This window comes from Perca fluviatilis, chromosome 9 (genome assembly GCF_010015445.1).
Source record: "Perca fluviatilis chromosome 9, GENO_Pfluv_1.0, whole genome shotgun sequence".
In the NCBI taxonomy this organism is placed as follows: Eukaryota; Metazoa; Chordata; class Actinopteri; order Perciformes; family Percidae; genus Perca; species Perca fluviatilis.
Genome location: NC_053120.1, coordinates 41,044,460 through 41,063,256, shown reverse-complemented (window position 1 = coordinate 41,063,256; position 18,797 = coordinate 41,044,460). Strand labels below are relative to the sequence as shown.

Genomic DNA, 18,797 nt, shown 5'->3' with positions numbered 1-18,797 from the left:
CGTCAAGGACAGACTCCCTGTGCAGTGTTCAGAATTAAAATGTATTGTGTTTAATGGGAAAAAAAGTTGTTTTTTACCCAGACATTTCAAAATAATACATGTTAAAGCTGTAATTGCAATACCGTGAAACCGTGATATTTTTGCTGAAGGTTATCATACCGTCAGAATCTCAAACCGGCGTGCCTAGTTCCCACAGCCTGTCGACGAATTTATATGTCCTGGGTTAATATGAAATAAAAAAAAAATGTCTTTCAGAGTTTCATAGCCCCTGTATGGGCATTAAACGTCTGCATTAAGGTGCATTCAAATTAGTTTCCCTCAAATATAGTCAATTATGGAGTTATTGACTCAAAGTATTTCAGCTTTTTATCACAAATCAATTTGAAAACCCTTTAACAACAAAATGAGGTGAGCTTTGTTCAACCGAAGCGGCTTCCACCCTATTAAAAAACCACAATGATATTGCCAGCCATATTACATGTTAAACTTGTGTACATGGCCTCATTTCTAATTACTAGGAAAAGCCAAGTCAGCAATGACTATTTCCAGGGTAACAGATGAAGTCAGGAAGCTCCTAAATGTAGAGACTTGGTGATCTTACAGTATGTACAGTATTTGTATGAAGAGCAGGCAAGCTGGAAGGAAAAGCTCTGTCTCCAAAGTAGGGATAATCTTCAGAAACATTTGGGGTGTTTTTTTATTTTTTTGCTTTAGTAGCCTAGATAGCTGCATTGAATCAATTAACAAATACAGATTCTGTTTTTTCTTTCTTGCATTTTCTTTCCTATCACCTCTCTCTCAAAATTCCCATCTCCAGTCCAAATATTGATATAAGTAATACCTAATAGTTTCTCATTGTCTGGGACATCAGATGGTACAAGCTCAGGAGCAGGGACTTTTGGGGAAGCATAAACCACGGCCAAGAAACAAAACTAGAAATTTCCCGAGTGCTTGAAAAAGACACTGGGGTCCCAAAAAAGTTCCTGTTGTTGAACATTTTACTTTGCGTTGAGTCGGATTACACCCTTAGGTGTTCATGGCACTTCTGACGTACCATCATGTTTTACATTCTGGTTGTTGAAATTTTCTGTTCTATGTACACTTCATCAACCATTCCCAGGAAAGAACAGTAATCTTTAACATTGTCATAGTGACAGTGGAGTGATCGTGTGCCAAAAGTGATATTTTCTCTGTGCCACCTTTCATTTAGGATCAGATGCCACTAATGGCGCTTTTCCATTACCTGGTACCTGCTTGACTCTCCTCGACTCTACTCGCCTTTTTTGGTTTTCCATTACGAAAAAAAGTACCTGGTACCTGCTAACAGATACTTTTTTTAGTACCTCCTCAGTCGAGGTTCCAAGCGAGCTGAGGCGAGCCGAAAAGGTGACGTGAAACCCTGCAGGCTGCTGATTGGTCGGTAAGAATCGTCACTGATCACTGCATTGCTAGCGAGAGACGGCATTTTTAAATAGTTTAGCCAGCGGTGTTTTTTTGCTGCCGGAGACTCCGCGCAGAGCTTTCTCCGTAGCATACAAGTGGCCTGATGTTTATACTTGTGCGCTGGTGTGTGCATGTGTGATGTGTGTGTGTGTGTGGGGAGCTGGTGCGCGAGGGAGAAGTGAGAGAGTGACGGCGATTATCTCCGCAGCGAGTAGCGACTCTAGAGTCATATATATGTGAGAGAAACAAAGTGTCTTCCCTGTTCTTTCTGACCACGGTGGGAAATCTGGAGCAGTAAACGTTAACTATCTCTTTGATATCGTGTTGTTTACGGAGACGGAGAACCAGGAAATGAGTCGGGGAAAAGCCATTAAAGCAACGCAACTAAGCCACGCCCACGGCAGTCGCTATGACGACCAGCCACGCTGAGGCGGTACTAAAATCTGCAATGGAAAACGGACGCACAGCGCGTCGAGGCGAGTAGAGTCGAGTAGAGTCGAGGCGAGTCGAGCAGGTACCATGAAATGGAAAAGCACCATAACTGAATAATCTCAGATTAGGCAGAAGTTTGAGCCTAATTGGACCCTTTACAGTTTACACGATGTGACTGATACACTTATTTGGCATGCAGTGACAGATGTGAGCATCTAAAGACGGTCAAATTACTGAAGCATGCTGTTGGCAAAACACAGAGCCATTATTTATGTGCCCAAACATGTACACTGCAAACCACATAAATCAGATCTGAATGGGGAAAGTATGAATGATGTCAGTGGACATGGTTAGTGTTACAGTTTAAACATTGTTTTACTTTTAAATGTAGTGAAACACATTAATGAACGTGTAAATATTGTCAACATTGGAAATTTCAAAGCTTCTTTAATTGAATTTAAACTAAATCTTCCCATATCTCTTGGACCAGAGCTGGTAGATATTAGACTCATTTGTATTCTCTTGAAAGTAGCCTTTAGTCTTTAATAGGGCTGTTCCAAACGATTATTTTTTTAAACGATTAATCTAGCGTTTATTTTTTCGATTAGTCGACTAATCTAACGATTCATTTTTCGATTAATCTAACAATAAATTTTTCAGTGAGCGATTATTTTCCCATTGCTCAATTATTAACAATTTACACAACAAATTTCAATAAGGTTCAAATCTCTATTTATTAAAATTGTTTAACACTGCACTGTTCAAGTAAAATGAATTTTTAGTGCAACCTGAAGCCAGATGTAGGCTATCAATCCAACCAGTAGTTCCGCATTACATTAATTAATTTCAGTTAATTAATTAATTAAGTTTTATTTATTTATTTTATTTAGTGACTCGTCGACGCAAATTATTTGTGTTGACGCATTTATGTAATCGATGACGTCGACGAATTGTCCCAGCCCTAGTCTTTCAAAGTCTCCATGATGCATAGCAAGTGTTCACAAAGCACTCTTGACATAAAATTTAGACTGTAAATGAGCTATAATGGAATATCAGACATTACCAAAGAAGTGTTGGGGGTTAAAAATAAAAGCTGGCATGCCTTCTGGAGTAATGTTTTAACCATTTTGAAGTTAGCTCTTAACCTGGCAGCGATTTCTCTAGATCTTGATTAAGGGAAGGTAGGCTTGGCATGCTCCAGTCCTGACAGATAACAACTGTTGGAAGTGGTTGGTAAAACCTGATTTCAGTTTCAAGGTTTCAGTTTTGGAGAAGCTAATAACGTAGGATTTTAGAGCTTTGTGCTAGTGTTTGAGATGTTACGGCAGTGCTTAATTGAGTAGGAAGAGTTCTGATTTTGTGCTACATCAGGCACAACACCTGTTGTTCTGCCACAATCCTATTGTGTCATTGAAGCTGGGAGTTGCTGGTGTCAGCAGCAGACATTTTACCCTATCACTCTTTGAATGAGCTGTGTTAACAGAGCTGCATTCATCAGTCTACTGGCACACACTGTACATGTGCATATTTCATGTGGCTCATTGGAAGAATTAATTGCCAACAAGTCCCCTGTGGTCCAGGAATGCAATTACCTACTGACCCAAATCATCCTCTTGGCTTGAAGTCACTGTCTCTGGCAGTGTTACACCTGGGACTGAGTCTTCACTTAACCTCACACTCACCCCTCCATGCATCCAAACATCAGGGCAGTCTATGATTGTGTGTAATGTTAGGGGATTAAATATATCCAGTTAACTTCTGATTTTACCTCCTGATTTGGTGTTGATCCGTGTTCGTGTACAATCCTCTTTTCAGGAATAGATGTACTTGGAATTTAGGCCATATCTGTTAAAAATGAGGCTTTCCTCCCCTGGACTGTTAATTTAAAGTAAGGAAAGCTCTGTCTACTAAAAAGCATGAATAAACCCTTCAAGTCTGTTGCTTTGATACTTAAGAGATTTTAGGTTCTTAGTGCTTAGTCAAAACATGTACTGGTGGGCTTCCACACCTGAAAGATAAATATACGTTACGTGTGTCGTTGTCCCCAACATAAGATGGTTATTAGAATTGAAGCAATTTGTCAATGAATCAATTACTAGATCAACAGAAAATTCCTCTGCACCAATTTTGATATTTGATTAATCATTTAAATACATTTTCAAGCTAAATGCCACTAGTTCCAGCTTTTCAAATGTGTCGATTAACACGTTCTCCTTTGTCTTGAATGTCTTTGGGTTTTGAACTGTTGGTGGGTCAAAACAAGCAATTTGAATATGTCACCTTGAAAATTCATGTTAAAATTAACGCCTTTTTTTAACCACAACCCAGTTTTCCCCTAACATTGAAAGAGTTCTCCACTAGCATCGCACTCCTATAACAATAACCGCATCAAAATCGATGTAGCAGAACCAGAGATATTGTCTTTTCTTCCACAAATTATTTTTCCTTGTGAAAACCTTAAACATACATTACCCAGAATGCACCTCGAACGTTGACAGTTCAGTCAGAGATTTGGGTGTGTTATGCTAGTAGCAGCTAATGTAGCTTTGAGACATTAGCCTCAAGCAGAGATGAGGAGTGGGCTACAGAGGTCTGGTAAGATCACTTCTTGTTTTCATTTCAAACTTGTAGTCTTAAGCCTCAACCGATGCTGACTCAAGGGACATCACTTCAGGTATTTATCAGACTTCACACAAAGCTCCCTCTGGAGCCCCAATGTGCTTATACAACTTGTTTTCTCATATGTAGTAGTACTCCCCAACACCTATAAACACACTTTGATGTGAAAAAAAGGCCCTTTTACAAAGTGTTTTATTTTCCTAACCTAACCACACCTTAACAGTATTTTATTTGCCATAACCACGACCTTTCCAAATAACCAACTAGACTGTAGCCACCGTGCACAGATTTTGTAGAAAGGGAGATTTGTTTTCTTGTTTTTTTTTAAACGGAAGCATTGGATTGATGACAGGTGATGTTTGTTGTGGAAGAGCATCTCGTAAATTCTTTCTATTTCATGTTATTGCCTATGATGTCAATCAGTTGCTCCATCTGATTAACCTAAATTGGATTCCAAGCAGGTTATAGAAACAAACAAACAAAAGTAAAAGCCAATGCTAAATGGAGCAAACTAAATGGAAGCCATTTATTTATGGTACTGTTATGAGCACTAATGCAGTTATATTTAGACTTTAAAGCACTGCTAATACTATTACAAGTATATAGTAAGAGGTGGAGGGTACTTCCATATACTGTTGGTTTGTAACAGCTTCTTTGGGCCTCTACATGCGCATTCACTTGAACTTTTCTCTCATGTCATGTCTAAATACATAGAAGGTTAAAGGTTATGGTCTGGGTCTTAGTGAGTTGCCCCAGAATCTGCTTCATTAATAGATTATCCAATTGTATCTGATGTAGTGTGCATTGTGGATCAAGTACCATAGTGCAACCACTCTTCACCGACACACAGCCTGCACTCAATGCACGGCTGGCTTGTTATTTGAGCTCCCTGCATGCATTTTTCTTTTAAGTTGCATCCTGTGGGGTTTAAGCTGAGGGTGAGTTACGTGTCAGGTCTGAGGTCACTTGTGGTAATATCAGACAGATCCAGTACATTAATCTTTTAAATCCCTCCACTGTCCCAACCTTTAGTTGTAGAAGCATTACATTAGAAAGAAACATACAATACAAAGCCCTACAGTTGTTTTGCCACCTTTCAGGTAGGGCTGGGCAATATATCGGTATAAGGCTAGATATCGTCTTAAATTTTGGATATTGTAATATCGTTATATGGCATGTGTTTTCTTTTCCTGGTTTGTGTGTGATGTAATTTTCTGAATTAACCAGACTGTTCTAGCTGTTATTTTATTTGCCTTACCCACTTATTTTTATTGTGCAATAACCGTATCTATTTTTCTTAAACAGGGCAATTTTTTTATATGCTGCCATTCAATATGTGCAATAATAATATTCATGCTGCTTTCAAACCTTTTTATTTTTTAATGTCATATTAAAATGTTAAAATAACACTCTGTAGCATTTGTATTTAGGCCTACTGTATTTATTTACTTTTTGTTTTTAGTTAAAGCAGTAATTATGAGCCAGTGGAATGACATGTCGTTCATATGTGCATTCTGTACAGTTGAATGACAATAAAAAGCTATCTATCTATCCATCTATTAGTCATTATACACATTATTGATGATTATTTATCAAAAAGCTCATGTAAATATTTTGTGAAAGCACCAATAGTCAACCCTACAATATCGCCTCGATATTGAGGTATTTGGTAAAAAAATATCGTGATATTTGATTTTCTCCATATCGCCCAGCTCTACTTTCAGGGATTGCAAATGTTATCCAAGAGCTCTGCTCAGTTTGTACGAGTCTTAATAAGATGAAAGCATTGAGAAGCAAGCCTCGGGCATTTATTCTCCCACACTTAGTAACTTAGTAACTATATCTCAAAGAAAAACTTATTTTAAAGTTTTGGTTTCTATTAATGTCATAAGACAACACTACTTGTTTACAGTGATACCTTTTGGTATGTGAAGCGAGTGAATGTGAATTTAGAGTGCGGCTCTTGTGGTACTGATGAATTTCTTTTGCCGAATGGTGGAGAAAGCACAGTTTTCCTGACAATCGCAAAAAAAATGGGCATGACTTCCCCCCCGTAAAAGAGTATCAAGTTCCGAAGTATAGAGATATTTTCACTGAATTGATTGATTAATGTCCCCTCTAAGCAGCACTGTGCATAAATGTACGTTACAATTCCATGAACATCTTCACGATCAGTGGCCATTATTAGCCTCTTTCCGACCAAGTAGTTACAGGAACGTAGTTATAGGAACAGTCCACTTCTAAACTACTAACTACTCTCCCCCAAAACCGTTTTTTCCATTTGCATTCACACTGGCCAAGTGGCCATAAGAACTGGTAGGAGGGGTAAGGGAGTGACGCAAGCACGGCAACGGTCTTTATAGCGTCGTCACTTGACTTTAGCACCACAATAAAGAATAAACCGAGTTGGAACGGTGGTGTTTAAAGACTAGGCTGGGGTACTTAACAGAGAAACACAGCAGATGAAGGCTCCAGCGTAATATGATCCTAATTAATATGATGGAAGAAGATAGAAGAGCAGAGCGCAAACAAAACGACGGGTACGTTTTACTAGCATTAACAATTAGCTGGTTGAATGTGTGAGGTTTGTCTTATGAGTTCGCATACGTAGTCCAGTTGTAACAGACAGTGAAGAATATGTACTGTTTGTGTTTCAGACGTTGCTAGGTCACTAAGGGTTCCTATGCGGAAAAGGGAAAAGAACTGCAGCCGGAGGAACTTAATAGTCCCCAATTTGGTCCAGTCGGAATACGAGAAAATAAGGGTTCTAGGAACGTTATGTTCTAGGAACTGCAAAAATCCCTCCGGTCGGAAAGCGGCTATTATGACGTCTAAAGCACTGCAGACCTATAGAAAGTTTACATATTGGCTCAAAAAGTCTGTAAGAGAGCTCTCAAAGACTGGGCTTGTTCACTGTAGGACAGCTGCGAGCCCTCGGAGACTTATCTGTGACTAATTTCAAAGTCTAAAGGGTCTGTGACGGTGGACTTTGGGACCGGGTCCTAGGGCAACTGGCCTACAGTAAGGAGTGCTCTAATGTCAATTCAAAACATTCCAAGTATAGTTATAGTGGTCGCTGTTCAGGCTTTCAGTCTGCAGCAGTGAACAAACTGGAAAATTAGCAGGCAACACAAACCGGTGACAGGAGCACACAGGACACTATACAGGCCTTGCAGGTCAGGTGAAACTCAGTGGAGGCAACCTGTGGGCATGTGAGGAGTGACATACTGTGAGAAATTCCAGAAAACACCCTGAGATTATGGAGGTAGACACGCAGAGGCTGTCTCTGAGGATGGATTGGCTGGGACCAAAATCTTAATCTGTCTGGAAAAGAACTTTGTTTGTATCTGTGTGCTCACACAGAGGCTGCCTCTTTATGCCCTCTTTAATGCCCTTTCAAATACATTTAAAACGACTACATACATTTGCACAACCAAGTTATTTTTTTTAGGAAGGTAGTGCAAAGATGAATACTTCAGATACTGTAGATGTTTAAAGAAAGATTATAGTTTGTTATGACGGGCTTTACTTTCTTATCTCCAGCAATCTGTATTATTGGTCATGATAACATTGTACTTCCCAAAGTACGCACTGGTTACTGGAATTTTTAATTATTTTTTTTTAGCTTATTTTGGTAAAAAAAAATGTCACTGCACATTTCCAGCATGTACGGACTGAAAGGTTAATACAAGGACTCAAAGTGAGGTGCATTATACCCCTTGCCCACCAAAATTTGCTTGTATGTAGGTTTTTTAAACTTGGGTCAACCTGCTAAAAATAGGCGAGTCCTTTCCTATTGCCAGTAGCCGAGTATGCCTGTCACAAATGCGCCTGAAAGAGCTTTCCGATACAGTGCACAAAACTGCAAACGCTGCTGTACATTGACTTGGTATCTTCGCTTATAAACTCTCAACTCTCCTTTGCTCAGACCGATCGCTCTGCATTCGTCCTCACTCTCTCACTCACTCCACCACACACGCACACTATGTACTTACTCTGCTATTCTCCAAAATTCTCCAAAAACAGATTTTTTTTTTTAATATCTGTTACTCATTCAGTCTATATTTCAAACTCGGTGGAGACTAATTTGATGGTCGAGCGCTGCTTGGGCGGAGGTTGACGGAATTTGTGGCTGAGATGGCAGAAGTTCGGAAGGAGCCCAAGCGCGTCACAACATTGCGCTGGACAAGAGACGTAATTAGCATTTCCACCGGGGTGTCCTGTTGACATCACTGCCGCCTACTGCAGAGTGATTTGTCCCGGGAATGAATGCTGATTGTAACATTTCTCACTGCAGACAAAAGCCAGATGTTAGTGGGTGTAAGTGTTTTTTATTTGGCTAGTTGGAAAGGGGTATTATTTTTAAAACGGGATCTGTATTTTGAATTTGAGTGGTAGAGATGAAAATTACAAGATGATTGTTCAGAAAAAGCCTACCCCTCATGAAACTGTGTATTTCCATCTACAAGAGGTATAATCGAGAATTCAACCTGGGGCTTTGAAAGTCCCTCTGCTGCATATAGTCTGCTCCACTCTAAGTGAGAGGCGGCTGTATTCTTGGTCCAGGTGAAGCTCTCATGAATGCTTTGCAGGTCAGGTATATATCCGAGGAGCCACTTGGTTCCTGTCAAGGGTTTCCTGCACTCTAGTCTGCCCCTCAGGCAGATTACTGTTAGCCCAGTGGTACTGTACTGTACCTAGTTCAGAAAAGGTTACATGCACTAATTTAATTTGAACATGCCTTTCACTTTGCTGCGATGCTGCAAAGAAGTGGTTATAAATACACCATAATGCCTAGGGAAAAGGCCAAGGTGTTTTCAGGGATATGTATTTTTCATTGGTTGGGTCTACCTTTGCAGGCTGTAAAAACCAAGCCCCAATCAAGCTGTCCATTGTAGGAGCACTTAGAAAGCATGTGTCCACAGAGGGAATGGATCCACAGCTCCTCAGCATTGGTAGGTCTGTGTGAGAATAATGTTTGGGACAGCTCTTGTAAAAAAATAAATAAATAAAATAAAAAGAATAGAAAAAAAGACATCATTCATGCATATTGAAACACATGACATAAAGCCTATAAAAATAGCAGAATGATCCTGAATGAAGCATGAAGACGAAGACGGAGGTTAGAAGAAGGGTGTGACGCATGTACACTTGTTTTTAGTCTCTTTGGAGCCTGTCCATCACAACCTGATAAATAAAGACCTTTTCAGGGCCTAAATTGCATTTCTTTGACAGATTGTGGGTCTTTAGAAATGTGTTAATGGTCTAATGTACTTGGATGATCACTTGTGTTTGATAGCAAATTGCTCTATCTGAATGTTTAATGGCTCTGATAATTTGAGTATTTAGCTCATTGTAGTTTTCTTTTTCCTTGGTCCACACTGCTGAAATAGTTTAACCTAAGTTATCATAATGGATTTGGCATTGAGTGAAATTGGTTCATTTTATTTGAGTATAAAAAAATATGCCTGAGCACTTCTGAGGGTCAGCAAATCTTTAAGAATAACCTATTTGATCCAAAGTAAGTACATGTCTGCAGGGAATGCATGGTCAATTAGATGCAGTTGTGTAAGGCTACATCTACATTACTATGTTTTGGTTTAAAATTAATATCTTTTGCTATGTTTACGCCTCACGTCCACACTACTTGGGGTTTCCGAGACCTTAAAATGGAGACATTTGGAAACACTGCGGCCCCGTTTTGGTTTGAGAACTCCAGGGTTGCTTTGTAGTCTGAATGGGCACAAACGCAGACTTTTGGAAATCAATGACAATGCACGTCAGTCAGTCTTATCTGTCAGGTAATAATAATAATGATAATAATAATAATGATAATAATGATAATAATAATAATAATAATAATAATAAGGCTTAACATACCTTTCAGTAACTCTTCCACCTCGTCGTTGGTCCATGCAACTAAATCCCCGGTCTTACTTTTGGTCATTGTTGTTCTTTCTCAAAAGTATTTTCTGTATTTTCAACTTATACATTTGAGCTGCACATTTGATTGCAATTTTATCGAAATCGCAATATTGACTAGTGCAATATCCAAATCGCAGGGGGTGCAATATTTGTTTTGGCAAAACGTGTCAAACCCTTGTGTATTAAGTATTATGGTGCAGAGACGTCCCGCCTACAAATCGTAGCCTACAGACTATAGAAAACATCTTTGTTCGGGACAGAAAACTTTAATATTTTTCAATGAAAATGAGAATAACGATACACAGATGATCATTCCCTCAATATCCTATATCATTTTGCAATATAAGTCAAAATAATCACTTTTAGATATTCTCCTCATATCGTGCAGCCCTATTACATCCATGATTTTCAACTGCAGAGTAATATCAGACAATCAGCTTCTTCTGCTTCCTGTTTACACCAGCATGCGCATGCCCAGTGTATGTAAATGGCCATGTGATATGAGTTGTCAGACGTGTTAATATGGACAGAGATTAGTTCTGCTACTGGAGCTAAAATGCCACTTAAAAATGAAAACGTAGTAGTGTAGATGTAGCCTAAGGTCACATCCAACAAAAGAAAAGTAGTCAGGTTAGATTGTGGTACTTAGTGATAATAATTAGTATTTTCAGAATGGGCACATGTAAGTGGCTTTAGTACAGCTAAATTCATAGCTGTGAAGGGTGAGGGAGGTATGTGGGATAAAGATCCTGCGTGAGGTGAAAGGGACTGGCGCATGCCGGACTTCTAAAACAAACAAGGAGTTGGTTATTTTAGTTTGAGCTGCTGATCTCACCGGCTTTTAACACCGTCTGAAGTTGGATCTGCAGCAGTGTCTGTGACACAGCCCATGGAGACAATGAAGGTACTTTAAAACACTTGGCGCCTGATTGCTGTAATTTACATCATTTTTTAAACTTTTCTCTGGGTAAAATCTGAACCCAGCATATATTTTTAGATTCAATGTGACTTACACTTTCCAGGGATATCATTATCTATGGATAAATGTCCATTAATCTGCTTTAGGGGGCTTTCACGCCTACCTCATTTGGTCCAAACTTTCGTACTTTTCAGTTTGATCTGAACCAAACTTACAGGTGCGAAACCTCCGAAATTTGGCCCGATGAAAAGAAGTGATCTTGGTCCGGATCAAACTGAACCATGGTCCAGTCTTTCTTGTGTGAAAGCATTTTTTTTGGATGGTTTGGACTTTCGGACCAAATACAGAAAGTTCTGGCAGGCTGTTCATCAAGAAGCATAGCGCCTTTAAGGGGAGAGAAGAGAGAGAGAGAGAGAGAGAGAGAGAGAGAGAGAGAGAGAGAGAGAGAGAGAGAGAGGACAGTTGTTGGCTATCAGAGCAAAGAATAAATCAGAGTGGAAATGTACAGTGTAGGTTTCAGTTTGTCTGAATAAATGCTGCAGCTCCTCACAACCCAAGTAATGTTCCCGTGTCTCGCTTCTCAACAACTCAACAAAACAAAGAGAGCTGCGGTAGCACGGGGAGAGCAGCAGTCAGCTGGGAAAAAAAACACAGAAATTCCAACACCAGATCGAGGGTACGAGAGGACGGGGAAGCCCATCAACAAACCAATCAGTTACAAGTATCGGGGGCGTGGCTCACTAATGATGACAGGACGTAGTTATGTCATGTATAGTTCTTTAGTGTATAGTTCTTTTGCAGTGTGAAACCAAAACTAACAGGATCAAATGTATACAATATAATTAAAACATGAACCTTGGTTCGGACTTTCAGGTGTGAAAAGGCCCTTTAGAGATCATTAAAAAGATGCCTCAGAATCATCTTTTTTTTTTTAAGCGTTCTTCAGTACCAATCCAGTGAATATGTCCCTTAGAAAAAATGTCACCAGTACGTTCTTTCTGATAGTGCCCGTTATTTGTGTTTGTGAGAAACAAAATCTGTGATGGTTAAATAGGCTCAAGCTATTGAATTAAAACTCAATTAAAACAAGGTATACTTGGTTCATTCAATGAAGTAAATTATATTTAACATTTGGTACGTTTATTAGACTTGATTTCAGCACAGATGCTGTTTGAATAGCCTGGTGCAGAATGAGGAACTAAGGTTTGAAAGCTTCACTTAATGTTGGGGCAGTACTAAATGTCACAAGTTCTATTTATTGGGTTTCAGTGTTTCCCACAGGTTGAGAATTTACTTGTGGTGGTGCGGGATGTGACGGCACGGCACGTGATGGCTGGGTTAGAAAGAAATAACTATTTACATATTAAACCAGACTAGAAAATGATACAGTTGAGATGAAGTGTAACGTTGGCTACATCTGGTTGGTTTGTCAAATAAAATGTATGGTTCAGCAGATAAAATACCTGATTAAGGTTACCCAGAGCTGAAATGTTGTTTTAACAATTTAACCTTAAAACCTTAAAACTATGATCCATACAGAAAGTTACATGTTGTTATAAATCTCAACCCTGTGTGCACCTGTTAACTCCTGTTGCATCATATTAAACTAAGGCTATCCCAAGTTAGTTCTTGTTCATTTTGGTTGTTATGGATCATTGTTCAGTTTTTAAAGTGTTTTAATCCGTATTTTGGGGATCCTAATAACGTTAAACAAACAGTTTTGTACTATACATGTCTGTGTTGCTTTCATTAAGATGTTATCTGAACAGTTTCCTGTCATTCAAACAACTCTGGATTGTAGTTTAAAACTTTTACAGCACAGTTTTATTCGGGCTAGAGTGCATAAATAACATTACAGTTAACGGGCACGGAAAGAACGTTAACTGAAGGCTCGGTTAGCAACGGTTACCTCCGGTTAGCTCCAGTTAACTCCACATATAGCAAGCGAGCACACTGCCGCGGAGAGGGTGAACAACCACACTGTGTAAATGACGTTTCGGGGAGCTTTTACAGCAATGTGGCCGTGGCGTCTCTACGGTTTATCAGTACAGTTAATCCCATGGGAAGCCACAACACCTAACGTGCTACTAACGTAAGCCTGACTCCACGAGTGGAAGTGGCTGGAGGCCGCTGGGCTGTGTGCTATAAAATTACATCGTTGATCAAAAAGAATAAAAAAAAGTTATTCAGATTTGATCTACCTGGGTAATTATCAATCTACCTGGGCCCATGTTGTATGGGAAACACTTGGTTTACATGAGCCTTGTGTTTACATTGTTATATCCTGTACACATAATGAAAAATCATCTTCATTTTGATGTAAACTATGAAAGTGGAAATATATTTTGCTGCAGGGCTGGATTTGGCACATTTGCCTACAGGCACCTTGCGGTACAAGCGTAATCGACATAATTCTTCTTCTAATTTAGTGGGTTGCCAACAGTTGAACGTGAGCCCATCTGACCTGTGTTTTCCACCATTTCTGTCCAGATCACCTCCTCCTTGGCTGGCTACGTCCCCAGATGTTTTAGCACAGAATGTGCTGGTGTGTGTTTGGATCTGTAGCTCAGAGACTAGAAGTCTAAGATCAATCAAATCTGTGGATATATTTCAAGTCCTCCTTCTCAGGGGGAAAACATCAAAGCATGTGGTCAGATACCGATGCTACTGTATATCAAGTCATTTTTTGGTTCATTTTCTCTCATTTCTTAGCTGGAGAGATAATCACTGGTTTTAATCCATGGATTTCTATGATTATGGCTGTTTGGCAGTTAATCTGCCAACGTTTAGTTTTATTTCTGGTTATTTATATAAGTAAATGTTATTTATTTAAGTAAATAAATAAATACATATAATGTATTTAAGTAAATAAAAAACCTGATTTTATATTTGTATTTATGTTTTGACAATACATTGTCTATATATCACAGAAACACTGCAGTTTAGCCCTGTGGTTCATATTGATGTATATTTACATTTATCATTTCATGAGCATAATAATATATGTGTGTGGATTGGCTTCTGGATTTATGTGTATTGTTGTTGGCTGGCGTCATTCTTCACACCGTGCCCTACATTAAAATGAACCGTACAGGCTTTGCAAAAGGCGCGGCCACTATCCTGGTGACTAGCAGATATGAATGGAAACTGTTAAGTCTAACTTTGCTGAAATTTGCAGGTTTATTTTGATCTTAGGCGTAACGCTGTCCCTTTTGACAACAGCTACAGCTATGTGAGTTACCTGGCCCATCCGCCTGCGCCCTGCACCGACCACAGCTTCACACACGCCCCTTGAATCGGGTTGTTGGTTGCCAGGTTGCGGTGACTGATGGGTTGAAATTGTATGTAGCGTGGGGATTTTGTGTGTAGATTCTATTTCATAGATAATCTTGGTTGACGTCAGACAAACATACAAAACGTATGGATCCGTGTGTGATGATTATTCATAATAATGTTTGAGAGCCTTTCATATTACGGGAGTTCCCGGAAAAAAAACAAACAGGAGGGCGCCGGGAGAGGGCCTTGAAATATGTGTTGGCAAGTAGGATCTGGCTACGGTGGTAATAGACTGTTGTTTGCATTAGGAAGATACCAGGAGGGAGTATGTTTAAATGCATGTGCAAGGCATGGAGTGGCTGAAAAATCTACGTGGTATCTCAACACGTCAGCAGATCAAACCAGAGCTATTTGCATATCAACGAGGGAAATATGAGAGAATAGTAGCCTTTCCTATATTTTAACACTTTCATTTATTTCCAGATCTACACTAAGCAGGGCCACAATTCATTTTCTATTGATCAAATAATCAGCTTATTGTTTCTTTATTGTTCACATTGTGACAAAAAGTTGGTTTAATAAAACATTTACAATTCAGGTTAGTTTTATGTCTTCAGATGTAACGTTTTAATTTATATTTACTTAAAACCTACTAAGCGCACACATTTCCACATTTAGCTGAGAGTAATAAAAAGACGCTAAAACTGCTAATTAAAATTGGAAAAGTAAAACAGTTTCAGAGGTAAACACATTAAACTCACTCAGTAATTGAGACTTGAGTGTAAGACTGCATGAAACGACACCAAAATAGAGCCTGTTCATCAACATCCTCTCCCTGGAGGAACGCGTCCCCAGCGCCCGCCCCGGCTGTTGGTTACTTTTCCTCCGCGGTCGGCTACTCGCTGCGCTTGTGGAAAAACGGCGCCTCTGAAAACTAGGGAGCATATGCTAGAACAAGGCAACACCACTTCAAGCAATACTTGTTCTGTAACATTAGCGCAGCGTAAAGAAACTGAAGTGAAGTTGTGAAAAGACTTAGTTGTCAGCTGCATGTTCTCAAAACATTGTATTATACTTGCAAAAAAAAAAAAAAAAGTGTGAAGGAGGCATGGATAACAATCCCAAACTGGCGCCCACCCGTAATTATGATGTGGGTACAAAGAGATTTTTGCCATTCTAAAGGGAGAAGGGGAGTGTAGGTGTATTAATTCCTATTCCTTCCTGCTTCTTCGACTTGGAAGTTCAGATTTAGAAAAAATAGACCCCCCCCCCTCCCCCCTCCCTCAAAAGAAAAGAAAAAACAACAACTGTCACATTGACTGACGCCAGTCGTATGTAGCATCTGTGTACCCACCACTGCTCCCTATAGTATATGCCACTCTGTGGCAATGTGGGAAACTGACAATGTCAATTTATCAGAACAAAAGAATTCCTCAGCAAGAGGAATACACATGGTTGGGCCCTGGAGACAAAAAATGATTCCACCCCCACCCTTACCTGTATCTAAACAGAATGTAGGACATTCACAACACCCAAAATAGAAATTTCACTCACAATTATCATTTTTGTGTGTATCCCCTGCAGTCAAAAGTTAGGATTTCACTTTAGGAGTTTGAGCTGCACTTTTAATGCTAACTTTCCTAAAGTAAACAATTGAACATCGGCACCGAGGTGTTGCGGCTGCAACCCAAGATCGGACAGTTTAAATGAACCCATCCGGATCCTCTCTGCCCTAAATGATAGGTCTCTTTGTGAAATGTCATTTTGATTTCAGTGCTGTATAATTATCGTGTGTTTCTTTTTAGGTGTCTGATCCTGTAGTCCCCACCATCGCTTAGATTTAAAATTTGGGTGAGTACTCAACCTAATTTTTCCCTTCTTTTCACATCTGTAAATACTGTACATTCACAGAGCATGAACACTGCTGTTATCCCCGGCTTCATTTTATTTATCATATTAATGTATGTTTAGTCCAATAAAAGAACTGTTGCAGTTATAGTGGTGGCGAGAGTAAAGAATACATCTTTTCTTTCTTTTTGGGCCATCTCACATTCGCATTTCCCAGATTTAGTTTAGTAACTAGCAGTCATTTTGTAATCTTTTATCACAAAACATTTTCTTTCTACCATTGCACCTCTCCTAATCATAATAAAAATCCATAATAATATGCTTTATTTGTAAAGCACCTTTCATACAAGAAATATGAAAATAGAAGACAAAGAATGAACATAATAATAAGGAATAAAATGCCATCAGTAATGCAAAATAAGACACTGATTTTTTGGGGGGGGCTTTTGCCTTTATTTGTGGTGACAGTGAATGGTAATGATAAAAATAAAGTTAAAAATATTAAAATCAGTACTCATCTTTGCATCATGCACGTATACAACACCAATAAACACTGCAGAAGCATCAAAAGGTCTCTATTCTCTTCTACTCTCTGTTCCCATCTTTTCTACATCAGTGGTGGACATTTGATTTTTAAGACGAACACTCAGAAAGTAACATAATCTATGAACTATTATAGATGAATTATATATTATATTACTATATACTGTATATTACGGCGAAGCCTTTTTTTGTTTTTTAAAAGAAAGAATTCCATTATGACAATTTCAAATGAATGAATCTGATAACAGACCGCCTGGCAGAGTGCCACAGACCCCTGGGGGTGCCCGTACCCTGATCTAAGCACATTAGCACGGGTAGTTAGTGTCAGTGGTGGTCATTAAGAGCAGTAGGTTGCAGACATTTAGCCAGAATTATTTTGACTCAAAGTGTTCTCTGATAATTTATCTATGGCGCATCATCTAAACCTGGGGTATCAAATTTCACTAAGGGCCGCACTAGGAAATAAGAATCGCATCAAGGGCCAGGCGCATAGTTTACTGACTTTGCTTTTATTTAATCCAAAAAAAGTTTTTTAAACATAATTTTTTTTTTGGGCAGCTAATACTTTTGCCTAAAAAAGTAAAGTATTTTTGACTGTTATTGCATGTCTCATAAAGCCTTCTCACTTACAATTTGGTCCACAAAAAGCGCTTAAAAAAAGCAAAAAGGTTCTTTAGCCATCATATAATTGAACAAATCAAGCAAAACAATGCATTCTCATTACAGCCGACTCACAACAACCTGGGTCACAGGCCTGAATATGCAAACTCACTGGTTGTCTCAAAGTCAGCAAATCAGCCCATTTCTGATTTGAGTGTCACGTCATTGCAGTTTGAAAACCGTTTCCTGTCTTCTCGGTTTGGCGCACAGCTAGGTGAATTTTTGTTTTCTATTGTAAACCTAAATTGATATGCGGACCGGATCAAAATTTGCCAGGGGCCAGATTTGGCCCGGGGCCCTTGAGTTTGACACATTTTTCTGATTTAAAGTTATTTTTGTAAAGCCTTTTGATCAAGGCTGGAAATATTGAGATATTTTTGTCCAGCTCACTCATTTTGTTGTATTGAACTGGAAATAAAATGCACACCTGCGCTGTGGGCCTGCACAATTGTGCGATTCTGTAATTACAACAAAATACAAAAAAATGTATACACTTCTTCATTGATTCCTAGGCATGAAGGCAAAAAAATATATTTGTATTTTATTTCTAAATTATACATTTATATATTTGTATTATTTATTCTATAAATGTACGGCAAATTCATCATTTAGTTATTGAATCCATATTTTTACGAGAAGATCGTTGCATCCATATTTCCAGTGATTTCAGTTTGCAGTTTAAAGTCCTCTGGCTCGCTGATGCATTTGCGTCATAGAAAGTTGGCTAAGGGGCAGGAGGTGGTCCTAATGACGTACAGTAAGTGTTCCCATGACACATTCTTAGTTTGATCAATTAGCCTTGGGTATGAGAAAAACAAGCCATTTGTTTTAGATTAATAAAATGTGGAAAAAAACAACCTCCCTCTAATCAAATAAAGCTTTGTCCAGTTTGCTCTTCAGTCCTCCGATAGACCTACTGTGAGACAGATTTCTGCAGCTCCATTTCCCACAGCTGACGTTCCCTCCAGCATAGGAACTGATTTATTATTTAGTGTAGGTTTGAACTTCAAGACTAAATGGACATGTGGTATACACTTAAAAAAATTGTTTGTTGTGACGCGTTGTGGTCCGCAAAGACTTCATCCCGTACATACCAAAAGAGAATTTACTGAGCTTCACACACTCACAAATT

The 18,797-nt window shown here is 39.0% G+C and overlaps 1 protein-coding gene across 4 annotated transcripts in view; it reads left to right on the top strand.

Annotated features, from left to right (window-relative positions):
- Positions 1-18,797, top strand: part of LOC120565727 (LIM domain containing preferred translocation partner in lipoma) — a 179,364-nt gene that overhangs the window by 10,518 nt on the left and 150,049 nt on the right. For all 4 annotated transcript variants that reach the window (XM_039811710.1, XM_039811707.1, XM_039811708.1 and 1 more), the window contains one exon: positions 16,420-16,465. The gene's annotated coding sequence lies outside the window, so the exon portion shown is untranslated. The remainder of the gene's footprint in view (positions 1-16,419; positions 16,466-18,797) is intronic.